Genomic DNA, 12,820 nt, shown 5'->3' on the forward strand with positions numbered 1-12,820 from the left:
GACAAGGAGATGAAGGAAAAATTCAGGACTGATGACTACAATCACACTTACGGATGCCCAAAAGGTCTTGGAATACAACGATTCCAGTCATGAATGAAAGAGCACTAAAGTACATTTCAGATGACCCAAAATTAACCCAATTCGTCATCAAACAAGAAAGTTATGAGCGTCTCCGTTGGATTGCACGATTTGGAAAGATTAATAATCCAAATTGCAAAATGGTGATCGAAGAGTTCCAATGTACTTTTGGGATATCGAATGGTCTCAAAATTAGCCAATTCTGGTCCAATTTGAACGCTTGTCAAGTTACCATTCCAATGAGCTCAAAATATTCCAAATTCGACCACTGAAGAGAGAGTTATGAAGGTTACTATTGGACAAGGAGATGAAGGAAAAATTTAGGACCGACGACTGAGATCCCACTTACTGATGCCCAAATGGTCTCGGAATATGACGATTCCAACCATGAATGAAAGAGCACCAAAGTACGTATCAATTGACCAAAAATTGACCCAATCCGTCATCAAACAAGGGAGTTATGAGCTTCTCCGCTGGATCGTGTGATTTGGAAAGATTAACAATCCAAATTGTCAAATGACGATCGAAGAGTTCCAACGTGCTTTTGGGATATCGAATGGCCTCAGAATTAGCCAATTCTAGTCCCATTTGGAAGCTTGTCAAGTTACCATTCCAATGAGCTCAAAATAGTCCAAAATCGACCACTGAAGAGAGAGTTATGATGGTTACAATTAGATAAGGAGATGAAGGAAATAGTCTGGACTGACGACTGCGATCCCACTTATTGATGCCCAAATGGTCTCAGAATACGACGATTCTTGTCAGGAATGAAAGAGCACTAAATTACCTTTTGGATGACTTAAAATTGACCCAATCCAACATTAAACAAGGGAGTTATGAGCCTCTCCGTTGAATCGCATGATTTGGAAAGAGTAACAATCCAAATTGCAAAATGTTGATCAAAGAGTTCCAATGTACTTTTGGGATATCGAACGGTCTCATAATTAGACAATTCCAGTCCAATTTGAAAGCTTGTCAAGTTAACATTCCAATCAACTCAAAATAGTCCAAATTCGACCACTTAAGAGAGTGTTATGATGGTTACTATTGGACAAGGAGATGAAGGAAATATTCTGGACCAAGGACTGCGATCCCACTTACGGGTGCCCAAATGCTCTCAGAATATGACGATTCTAGCCACGAATGAAAGAGCACTAAAGTACCTTTCAGATGACCAAAAATTGACCCAATCTGTCATCAAACAAGAGAGTTATGAGCATCTCCGTTGGATCACCCGATTTGGAAAGATTAACAATCCAAATTGCAAAATGACGATCGAAAAGTTCCAATGTACTTTTAGGATATCGAACGGTCTCAGAATTAGCTAATTCTGGCCCAATTTGGCAGCTTGTCAAGTTTCCATTCCATTGAGCTCAAAATAGTACAAATTCGACCATTGAAGAGAGAGTTATGAAGGTTACAATAGGACAAGGAGATGAAGGAAACAGTCTAGACCAATGACTGCGATCCCACTTACAGATGCCCAAATGGTCTCGGAATACGATGATTCCCGCCACGAATGAAAGAGCACTAGAGTACCTTTCAAATGACCAAAAATTGACCCAATCTTAATCAAATAAGAGAGTTATGAGCGTCTCCATTGGATCACACGATTTGGAAAGATTAACAATCTAATTTGTAAAATGATCATCGAAGAGTTCCAATGTACTTTTGGGATATCGAACGGTCTCAGAATTAGCCAATTCTGGTCCCATATGGAAGCTTGTCAAGTTAACATTCCAATGAGCTCAAAATAGTACAAATTCAACCACTAAAGAGAAAGTTATGAAGGTTACTATTGGACAAGGAGATGAAGGAAACATTCTAGACAAATGACTGCAATCCCACTTACAGATGCCTAAATGGTCTCGGAATACGACGATTCTAGCCACGAATGAAAGATTACTTAAGTACCTTTCAAATGACCAGAAATTGACCCAATCCATCATCAAACAAGGGAGTTATGAGCGTCTCCGTTGCATCGAGTGATTTGGAAAGATTAACAATCTAAATTGCAAAATGACGATCGAAGAGTTCCAACTTCCTTTTGGGATATTGAACGGTCTCAGAATTAGCCAATTCTGGTCCCATTTGGAAGCTTGTCAAGTTACCATTCCAATGAGCTCAAAATAGTCTAAATTTGACAACTGAAGAGGGAGTTAAGAAGGTTACTATTGGACAAGGAGATGAAGGCAAAATTCAGGACCAACGACTGCGATCCCACTAAGGGATTCCCATATGGTCTCGAAATATGACGATTATAGTTAGGAATGAAAGATCAGTAAAGTACCTTTCAGATGACCTAAAATTGACCCAATCCGACATCAAACGAGGTAGTTATGAGCGTCTCCATTGGATGATATGATTTGAAAAGATTAACAATCCAAATTGCAAAATGACGATCGAAGAGTTCCAATGTACTTTTTGGATATCGAATGGTGTCAAAATTAGCCAATTCTGGTCCAATTTGAAAGCTTGTCAAGTTGCCGTTCAAATGAGCTCAAAATAGTCCAAATTCGACCACTGAAGATAGAGTTAAGAAGTTTAGTATAGGACAAGGAGATGAAGGAAAAATTTACGACCGACGACTAAGATCCCACTTACGGATGCCCAAATGGTCTCAGAATATGACGATTCCAGCCAAGAATGAAAGAGCACTAAAGTACCTTTCAAATAACCAAAAATTGACCCAATCTATAATCAAACAAGAGGGTTATGAGCGTTTCCATTGGATCACATGATTTGGAAAGATTAACAATCCAAATTGCAAAATGACGATCAAAGAGTTCCAATTTACTTTTAGGATATCGAACAGTCTCAGAATTAGACAATTCTGGTCCAATTTAAAAGCTTGTCAAGTTACCACTCCAATGAGCTCAAAATAGTCCAAATTCGACCACTGGAAAGAGAGTTATGAAGGTTACTATTGGAAAAGGAGATGAAGGAAAAATTCAGGACTGACGACTGCGATCCCACTTACGGATGCCCAAATGGTCTCAGAATACGACGATTCCAGTCAGGAATGAAAGAGCACTAAAGTACCTTTCAGATGACTAAAAATTGACCCAATCCGGCTTCAAACGAGAGAGTAATGAGCGTCTCCATTGGATCACGCAATTTGGAAAGATTAACAATCCAAATTGCAAAATGACGATCGAAAAGTTCCAATGTACTTTTGGGATATCGAACGGTCTCAGAATTAGCCAATTCTGGTCCAATTTGAAAGCTTGTTAAGTTACCATTCCAATGAGCTCAAAATAGTCCAAATTCGACCACTGAAGAGAGAGTTATGAAGGTTACTATTGGACAAGGAGATGAAGGAAATATTCTAGATCCGACAATTGAGATCTGACTCGGAATATGACAATTCCAGTCACGAATGAAAGAGCACTGAAGTACCTTTCAAATGACCAAAAATTGACCCAATTGGACATCAATCTAAGGAGTTATGAGCGTCTTCATTGGATCGCGTGATTTTAAAAGTTTAACAATCCAAATTGCAAAATGACGATCGAAGAGTTCCAACGTGCTTTTGGGATATCGAATGGTATCAAAATTAGCCTATTCTGGTCCCATTTAGAAGCTTGTCAAGTTACCATTCCAAGGAGCTGAAAATAGTCTAAATTTGACCTCTGAAGAGAGAGTTATGAGGGTTACTATTGGATAAGGAGATGAAGGAAAACTTCAGGACTGACGATTGCGATCCCACTTATGGATGCGGAAATCATCTTGGAATACGACGATTTTACTCAGGAATGAAAGAGCACTAAAGTACCTTTATAATGACCAAAAATTGACCCAATCCGACATCAAACGAGGGAGTTATGAGCATCTCCATTGGATCGCGCGATTTGGAAAGATTAACAATCCAAATTGCAAAATGATAATCGAAGAGTTCCAATGTGCTTTTGGGATATCGAATGGTATCAAAATTAGCCAATTCTGGTCCAATTTGAAAACTTGTCAAGTTACCATTCCAATGAGCTCAACATAGTCCAAATTCGACCACTGAATAGAGAGTTATGAAGGTTACAATTGGACAAGGAGATGAAGGAACTATTCTGGACCAATGACTGCGATCCCACTTACAGATGCCTAAATAGTCTCGGAATACGATGATTCCTGCCACGAATGAAAGAGCACTAAAGTACCTTTCAAATGACCAAAAATTGACCCAATTCGTCATTAAACATGGGAGTTATGAGCGTCTGCGTTAGAACGCGCAATTTGGAAAGATTAACAATCCAAATTGCAAAATGATGATCGAAGAGTTCCAACGTGCTTTTGTGATATCGAATGGTCTCAGAATTTGCCAATTCTGGTCCCATTTGAAAGCTTGTCAAGTTACCATTCCAATGAGCTCAAAATTTTCCAAATTCGACCACTGAAGAGAAGGTTATATAAAGGATACTATTGGAAAAGGAGATGAAGGAAAAATTTAGGACCGACGACTGAGATCCCACTTACGGATGCCCAAATGGTCTCAAAATACGACGATTCCAGCCATGAATGAAAGAGCACTAAAGTACCTATCAATTGACCAAAAATTGACCCAATCTGTCATCAAACAAGGGAGTTATGAGCGTCTCCGTTGGAACGCGAAATTTGGAAAGATTAACAATCCAACTTGCAAAATGATGATCGAAGAGTTCCAATGAGGTTTTGGGATATCGAACTTTCTAAGAATTAGCCAATTCTGGTCCTATTTGAAAGCCTATCAAGTTACCATTCAAATGAGCTCAAAATAGTCCAAATTCGACCACTGAAAAGAAAGTTATGGAGGTTACATTTGGACAAGGAGATGAAAGAAACATTCTGGACCAATGACTGCGATCCCACTTACGAATGCCCAAATGGTCTCGGAATACGACAATTCCTTCTACGAATGAAAGAGCACTAAAGTACCTTTCAAATGACCAAAAATAGACCCAGTCCGTCATCAAACAAGGGTGTTATGAGCGTCTCCATTGGATCGCGCGATTTGGAAAGATTAACAATCCAAATTGTAAAATGACGATCGAAGAGTTCCAACGTGCTTTTGGGATATCGAACGGTCTCGTAACTAGCCAATGCTGATCCCATTTGAGAGCTTTTCAAGTTACCATTCCATTGAGCTCAAAATAGTCCAAATCCGACCTCTGAAGAGAGAGTTATGAAGGTTACAATTGGACAAGGAGATGAAGGAAACATTTTGGACTGACGACTGCGATCCCACTTATTGATGCCCAAATGGTCTCAGAATATGATGATTCTAGTCAGGAATGAAAGAGCACTAAAGTACCTTTCGGATGACTAAAAATTGACCCAATCCGACATTAAACGAGGGAGTTATGAGCCTCTCCGTTGGATCAAATGATTGGGAAAGAAAAATAATCCAAATTGCAAAATGAGGATCAAAAAGTTCTAATATACTTTTGGGATATCGAACGGTCTCAGAATTAGCCAATTCTGGTCTAATTTGAAAGCATGTCAAGCTACCATTCCAATGAGCTCAAAATAGTCCAAATTCGACCACTAAAGAGAGAGTTATGAAGGTTACTATTGGACAAGGAGATGGATGAAAAATTTAGGACTGAGGACTAAGATCCCACCTACAGATGCCCAAATGGTCTCGGAATACGATGATTCCAGCCACGAATGAAAGAGCACTAAAGTACCTTTCAAATGACCAAAAATTGACCCAATCTGTCATCAAACAAGAGAGTTATGTGCATCTTCGTTGGGTCGTACGATTTGGAAAGATTAACAATCCAAATTGTAAAACGATGATCGAAGAGTTCCAATGTACTTTTGGGATATCGAATGGTCTCAGAATTAGCCAATTCTGGTCCAATTTGAAAGCTTGTCAAGTTACCATTCCAATGAGCTCAAAATAGTCCAAATTCGACCACTGAAGAGAGAGTTATGAAGGTTACTATTGGACAAGGAGATGAAGGAAACATTCTAGACCAATGACTGCGATCCCACTTACGGATGCCCAAATGGTCTCGGAATACGACGATTCCAGCCATGAATGAAAGAGCACTAAAGTACCTTTCAAATGACCAAAAATTGACCCAATCCGTTATCAAACAAGGGAGTTATGAGTGTCTCCATTGGATCGCGCGACGTGGAAAGATTAACAATCCAAATTGCAAAATGACAATCGAAGAGTTCCAACGTTCTTTTAGGATATCAACGGTCTCGGAATTAGCCAATTCTGGTCCCATTTGAAAGCTTGTCAAGTTAGCATTTCAATGAGCTCAAAATAGTCCAAATTCAACCACGGAACAGAGAGTTATGAAGGTTATGATTGGACAAGGAGATGAAGGAAATATTCTGGACCAATGACTGTCATTCCACTTACGGATGCCCAAATGATCTTGGAATATGACGATTTCAACTACGAATGAAAGAGCACAAAATTACCTTTTAAATGACCAGAAATTGACCCAATCCGTCATCAAACAAGAGAGTTATGAGCGTCTCCATTGGATTGCGTGATATGGAAAGATTAACAATCCAAATTGCAAAATGACGATCGAAGAGTTCCAATGTACTTTTGGGATATAGAATGGTGTCAGAATTTGCCAATTCTGGTCCAATTTGAAAGCTTGTCAAGTTACCATTCCAATGAGCTCAAAATATTCCAAATTCGACCACTGAAGAGAGAGTTATGAAGGTTACTATTGGACAAGGAGATGAAGGAAAAATTTAGGACCAATGACTGCGATCCCACTTACGGATGCCCAAATGGTCTCGGAATACGACGATTCCAGCCGCGAATGAAAGAGCACTAAAGTACCTTTCAAATGACCAGAAATTGACCCAATCAATCATCAAACAAGAGAGTTATGAGCGTCTCCATTGGATCGCGCGATTTGGAAAGATTAACAAACCAAATTGCAAAATGATGATCGGACACAAAATTACAATCGAAGAGTTCCAATGTACATTTGGGATATTGAACGATCTCAGAATTAGCCAATTTTGGTCCAATTTGAAAGCTTGTCAAATTACCATTCCAATGAGCGCAAAATATTCCAAATTCGACCACTGAAGAGAGAGTTATGAAGGTTACTATTAGACAAGGAGATGAAGGAAACATTCTGGACCAATGACTGCGATCCCACTTACGGATGCCCAAATGGTCTCGGAATACGACGATTCCAGCCACGAATGAAAGAGCACTAAAGTACCTTTCAAATGACCAAAAATTGACCCAATCCGTCATCAAACAAGGGAGTTATGAGCGTCTCCATTGGATCGCGAAATTTGGAAAGATTAACAATCCAAATTGCAGAATGATGATCAAAGAGTTCCAACGTGCTTTTGGGATATCGAACAGTCTCATAACTAGCCAATTCTGGTCCAATTTGAAAGCTTGTCAAGTTACGATTCCATTGAGCTCAAAATAGTCCAAATTTGACCTCCGAAGAGAGAGTTATGAAGGTTACTATTGGACAAGGAGATGAAGGAAACATTCTGGACCAAGGACTGCGATGCCACTTGCGGATGCCCAATAGGTCTCGGATTATGATGATTCCAGCCACGAATGAAAGAGCACTAAAGTACCTTTCAAATGACCAAAAATTGACCCAATCCGTCATCAAACAAGAGAGATATGAGCGTCTCCATTGGATCACGCGTTTGGAAAGATTAACAAACAAAATTGCAAAATGACAATTGAAGAGTTCTAACGTCCTTTTGGGATATCGAGTGGTCTCAAAATTAGCCAATTCTGGTCCAATTTGAAAGCTTATCAAGTTACCATTCCAATGAGCTCAAAATAGTCCAAATTCGACCACTGAAGCGAGAGTTAAGAAGGTTACGATTGAACGGAGAGATGAAGGAAAAATTTAGGACCAATGATTGAGATCCCACTTACGGATGCCCAAATGGTCTCAGAATACGACTATTCCAGCCACGAATAAAAGAGCACTAAAGTACCTTTCAAATGACGAAAATTTGACCCAATTTGTCATCAAACAAGAGAGTTATGAGCGTCTCCATTGGATCACACGATTTGGAAAGATTAACAATCCAAATTGCAAAATGACGATTGAAGAATTCCGATGTACTTTTGGGATATCGAATGGTCTCAGAATTAGCCAATTCTGGTCCAATTTGAAAGCTTATCAAGTTACCATTCCAATGAGCTCAAAATAGTCCAAATTCGACCACTGAAGCGAGAGTTAAGAAGGTTACGATTGGATGAGGAGATGAAGGAAAAATTTAGGACCAATGATTGAGATCTCACTTACGGATGCCCAAATGGTCTCAGAAAACGACTATTCCAGCCACGAATGAAAGAGCACTAAAGTACCTTTCAAATGACCAAAAATTGACCCAATTTGTCATCAAACAAGAGAGTTATGAGCGTCTCCGTTGGATCACACGATTTGGAAAGATTAACAATCCAAATTGTAAAATGATGATCGAAGAGTTCCAATGTACTTTTGGGATATCGAACGGTCTCAGAATTAGCCAATTCTGGCCCAATTTGAAAGCTTGTCAAGTTACCATTCCAATGAGCTCAAAATAGTCCAAATTCAACCACTGAAGAGATAGTTATGAAGGTTACAATTAGACAAGGAGATGAAGGAAACATTTTGGACCAATGACTGCGATCCCACTTACGGATGCCCAAATGGTCTTGGAATACGACGATTCCAACCACGAATGAAAGAGCACTAAAGTACCTTTCAAATGACCAAAAATTAACCCAATCTGTCATCAAACAAGAGAGCTATGAGCGTCTCCGCATGATCGCCCGATTTGGAAAGATACAATCCAAATTGCAAAATGATGATCGAAAAGTTGCAACGTGCTTTTGGGATATCGAGCGGTCTCAGAATTAGCCAATTTTGATCCCATATGGAAGCATGTCAACTTACCATTCTAATGAGCTCAAGATAATCTAAATTTGACCACTGAAGGGAGGGTTATGTGGGTTACTTTTCGACAAGGAGATGAAGGAAAAATTAAGGACCGATGATTGTAATCCCACTTACGGATGCCCAAATGGTCTCGGAATATGACGATTCCAGCCATGAATGAAAGAGCACTAAAGTACCTATCAATTGACCAAAAATTGACCCAATCCGTCATCAAACAAGGGAGTTATGAGCGTCTCCGTTGGATCGCGCGATTTGGAAAGATTAACAATCCAAATTGCCAAATGACGATCGAAGAGTTCCAACGTGCTTTTGGGATATCGAACGGTCTCAGAATTAGCCAATTCTGGTCCCATTTGGAAGCTTGTCAAGTTACCATTCCAATGAGCTCAAAATAGTCCAAATTCGACCACTGAAGAGAGAGTTATGAAGGTTACTATTAGACAAGGAGATGAAGGAAACAGTCTAGGCCAATGACCGCGTTCCCACTTAAGGATGCCCAAATGGTCTCGGAATACGACGATTCCAGCCATGAATGAAAGAGCACTAAAGTTTCATTCAAATGACCAAAAATTGACCCAATCTGTCAACAAACAAGAGAGTTATGAGCGTCTCCGTTGGATCACGCAATTTGGAAAGATTAACCATCCAAATTGTAAAATGGCGATCGAAGAGTTCCAATGTACTTTTAGGATATCAAACGGTCCCAAAATTACCCAATTCTGGTCCAATTTAAAAGCTTGTCAAGTTACTTTACCAATGAGCTCAAAATAGTCTAAATTCAACCACTGAAGAGAGAGTTATGAAGGTTACTATTGGACAAGGAGATGAAGGAAAAATTTAGGACCAATGATTGAGATCCCACTTACGGATGCCCAAATGGTCTCAGAATACGACTATTCCAGCCACGAATGAAAGAGCACTAAAGTACCTTTCAAATGACCAAAAATTGACCCAATCTGTCATCAAACAAGAGAGTTATGAGCGTCTCCGTTGGATCACACGATTTGGAAAGATTAACAATCCAAATTGTAAAATGATGATCGAAGAGTTCCAATGTACTTTTGGGATATCGAACGGTCTCAGAATTAGCCAATTCTGGCCCAATTTGAAAGCTTGTTAAGTTACCATTCCAATGAGCTCAAAATAGTCCAAATTCGAACACTGAAGAGATAGTTATGAAGGTTATAATCAGACAAGGAGATGAAGGAAACATTTTGGACCAATGACTGCAATCCCACTTACGGATGCCCAAATGGTCTCGGAATACGACAATTCCAACGACGAATGAAAGAGCACTAAAGTACCTTTCAAATGACCAAAAATTGACCCAAACCATCATCAAACAAGACAGTTATGAGCGTCTCCGTTGGATCACGCGATTTGGAAAGATTAACAATCCAAATTGTAAAATGATGATCAAAGAGTTCCAATATACTTTTGGGATATCGAACGGTTTCAGAATTAGAGAATTCTCGTCCAATTTGAAAGCTTGTCAAGTTACCATTCCAATGAGCTGAAAATAGTCCAAATTCGACCACTGAAGAAAGAGTTATGAAGGTTACTATTGGACAAGGAGATGAAGAAAACATTCTGGACTAATGACTGCGATCCCACTTATTGATGCCCAAATGGTCTCAAAATACGACGATTCCAATCAAGAATGAAAGGGTACTAAAGTACCTTTCGGATGACTAGAAATAGACCCAATCCAACATCAAATGAGGGAGTTATGAGCGTCTCCATTGGATCACGCGATTTGGAAAGATTAACAATCCAAATTGCAAAATCATGATCGTAGAGTTCCAACGTGCTTTTGGGATATCGAACCATCTCGAATTTAGCCATTTCTGGTCCCATTTGAAAGCTTGTCAAGTTACCATTCCAATGAGCAGAAAACAATCTAAATTCGACCACTGAAGAGAGAGTTATGAATGTTACTATTGGACAAGGAGATGAAGGAGAAATTCAGGACCGACGACTGCGATCCCACTTACAGATGCCCAAATGGTCTTGGAATATGACGATTTGAGTTAGGAATGAAAGAGCACTAAAGTACCTTTCAGATGACCAAAAGTAGACCAATCCGACATCAAACGAGGGAGTTATGAGCGTCTTGGTTGGATCGCGTGATTTAGAAATATTAACAATCCAAATTTAAAATGATGATCGAAGAGTTCCAATGTGCTTTTGGGATATCGAACGGTCTCAGAATTAGCCAATTCTGGCCTCATTTGAAAGCTTGTCAAGTTACCATTTCAATGAGGTCAAAATACTCATAATTTGACCACTGAAGAGAGACTAATGAAGGTTACTATTGGACGAGGAGATGAAGGAAATATTTAGGACCGACGACAGCGATCCCACTTACGGATGACCAAATGGTCTCGAAATACGACGATTCTAGTCACGAATGAAAGATAACTAAAGTACGTTCCAAATGACTAAAAATTTACCCAATCCGAAATCAAATGAGGGAGTTATGAGCATCTCTATTGGATCGCGTGATTTGGGAAGATTAATAATCCAAATTGTAAAATGACGATCGAAAAGTTCCAATGTACTTTTGGGATATCGAACGGTCTCAAAATTAGCCAATTTTGGTCCCATTTGAAAGCTTGTCAAGTTACCATTCCAGAAAGCTCAAAATAGTCCAAATTCGACCACTGAAGAGAGAGTTATGAAGGTCACTATTGAACAAGGAGATGAAGGAAAAATTTAGGACCGACGACTGCGATCCCACTTACTGATGCCCAAATGGTCTCGGAATGCCACGATTCCTGCTACGGATGAAAGTGCACTAAAGTACATTTCAAATGACCAAAAATTGACCCAATCTGTCATCAAACAAGAGAGTTATGAACGTCTCCATTGGATTGCGCGATATGGAAAGATTAACAATCCAAATTGCAAAATGACGATCGAAGAGTTCCAATGTACTTTTGGGATATCGAACGGTCTCAGAATTAGCCAATTCTGGTCCAATTTGAAAGCTTGTCAAGTAAAAATTCCAATGAGCTCAAAATAGTCCAAATTCGACCACTAAAGAGAAAGTTATGAAGGTTACTATTGGAAAAGGATATGATAAAAAAATTCAGGACTGACAACTGCCATCCCACTTACGGATGCCCAAGTGGTCACAGAATACGTCGATTCCAGTCAGGAATGAAAGAGCACTAAAGTACCTTTCGGATGACTAAAAATCGACCCAATCCGACATCAAATGAGGGAGTTATGTGTGTCTCCATTGGATTGCGTGATTTGGAAAGATTAACAATCTAAATTGCAAAATGACGATCGAAGAGTTCCAATGTACTTTTGGGATATCGAATGGTCTCAGAATTAGCCAATTCTGGTCCAATTTGAAAGCTTGTCATGTTAACATTCCAATCAACTCAAAATAGTCCAAATTCGACCACTGAAGAGAGCGTTATGATGGTTACTATTGGACAAGGAGATGAAGGAAACATTCTGGACCAAGGACTGCGATCCCACTTACGGATGCCCAAATGGTCTCGGAATATGACGATTCCAGCCACGAATGAAAGAGCACTAAAGTACCTTTCAAATGACCAAAAATTGACCCAATCCATCATCAAACAAGAGAGTTATGAGCGTCTCCATTGGATCACGCGATTTGGAAAGATTAACAATCCAAATTGCAAAATGACGATCGAAGAGTTCCAACGTGCTTTTGGGATATCGAACGGTCTCAGAATTAGCCAATTCTGGTCTAATGAGGATGCTTGTCGAGTTACCATTCAAATGAGCTCAAAATAGTCTAAATTCGACAAAAGAAGAAAGAGTTATGAAGGTTACTATTGGACAAGGAGATGAAGGAAAAATTCAGGACCAATGACGGCGAT

Source organism: Magnolia sinica, chromosome 6, assembly GCF_029962835.1.
Source record: "Magnolia sinica isolate HGM2019 chromosome 6, MsV1, whole genome shotgun sequence".
NCBI classification, from domain to species: Eukaryota; Viridiplantae; Streptophyta; class Magnoliopsida; order Magnoliales; family Magnoliaceae; genus Magnolia; species Magnolia sinica.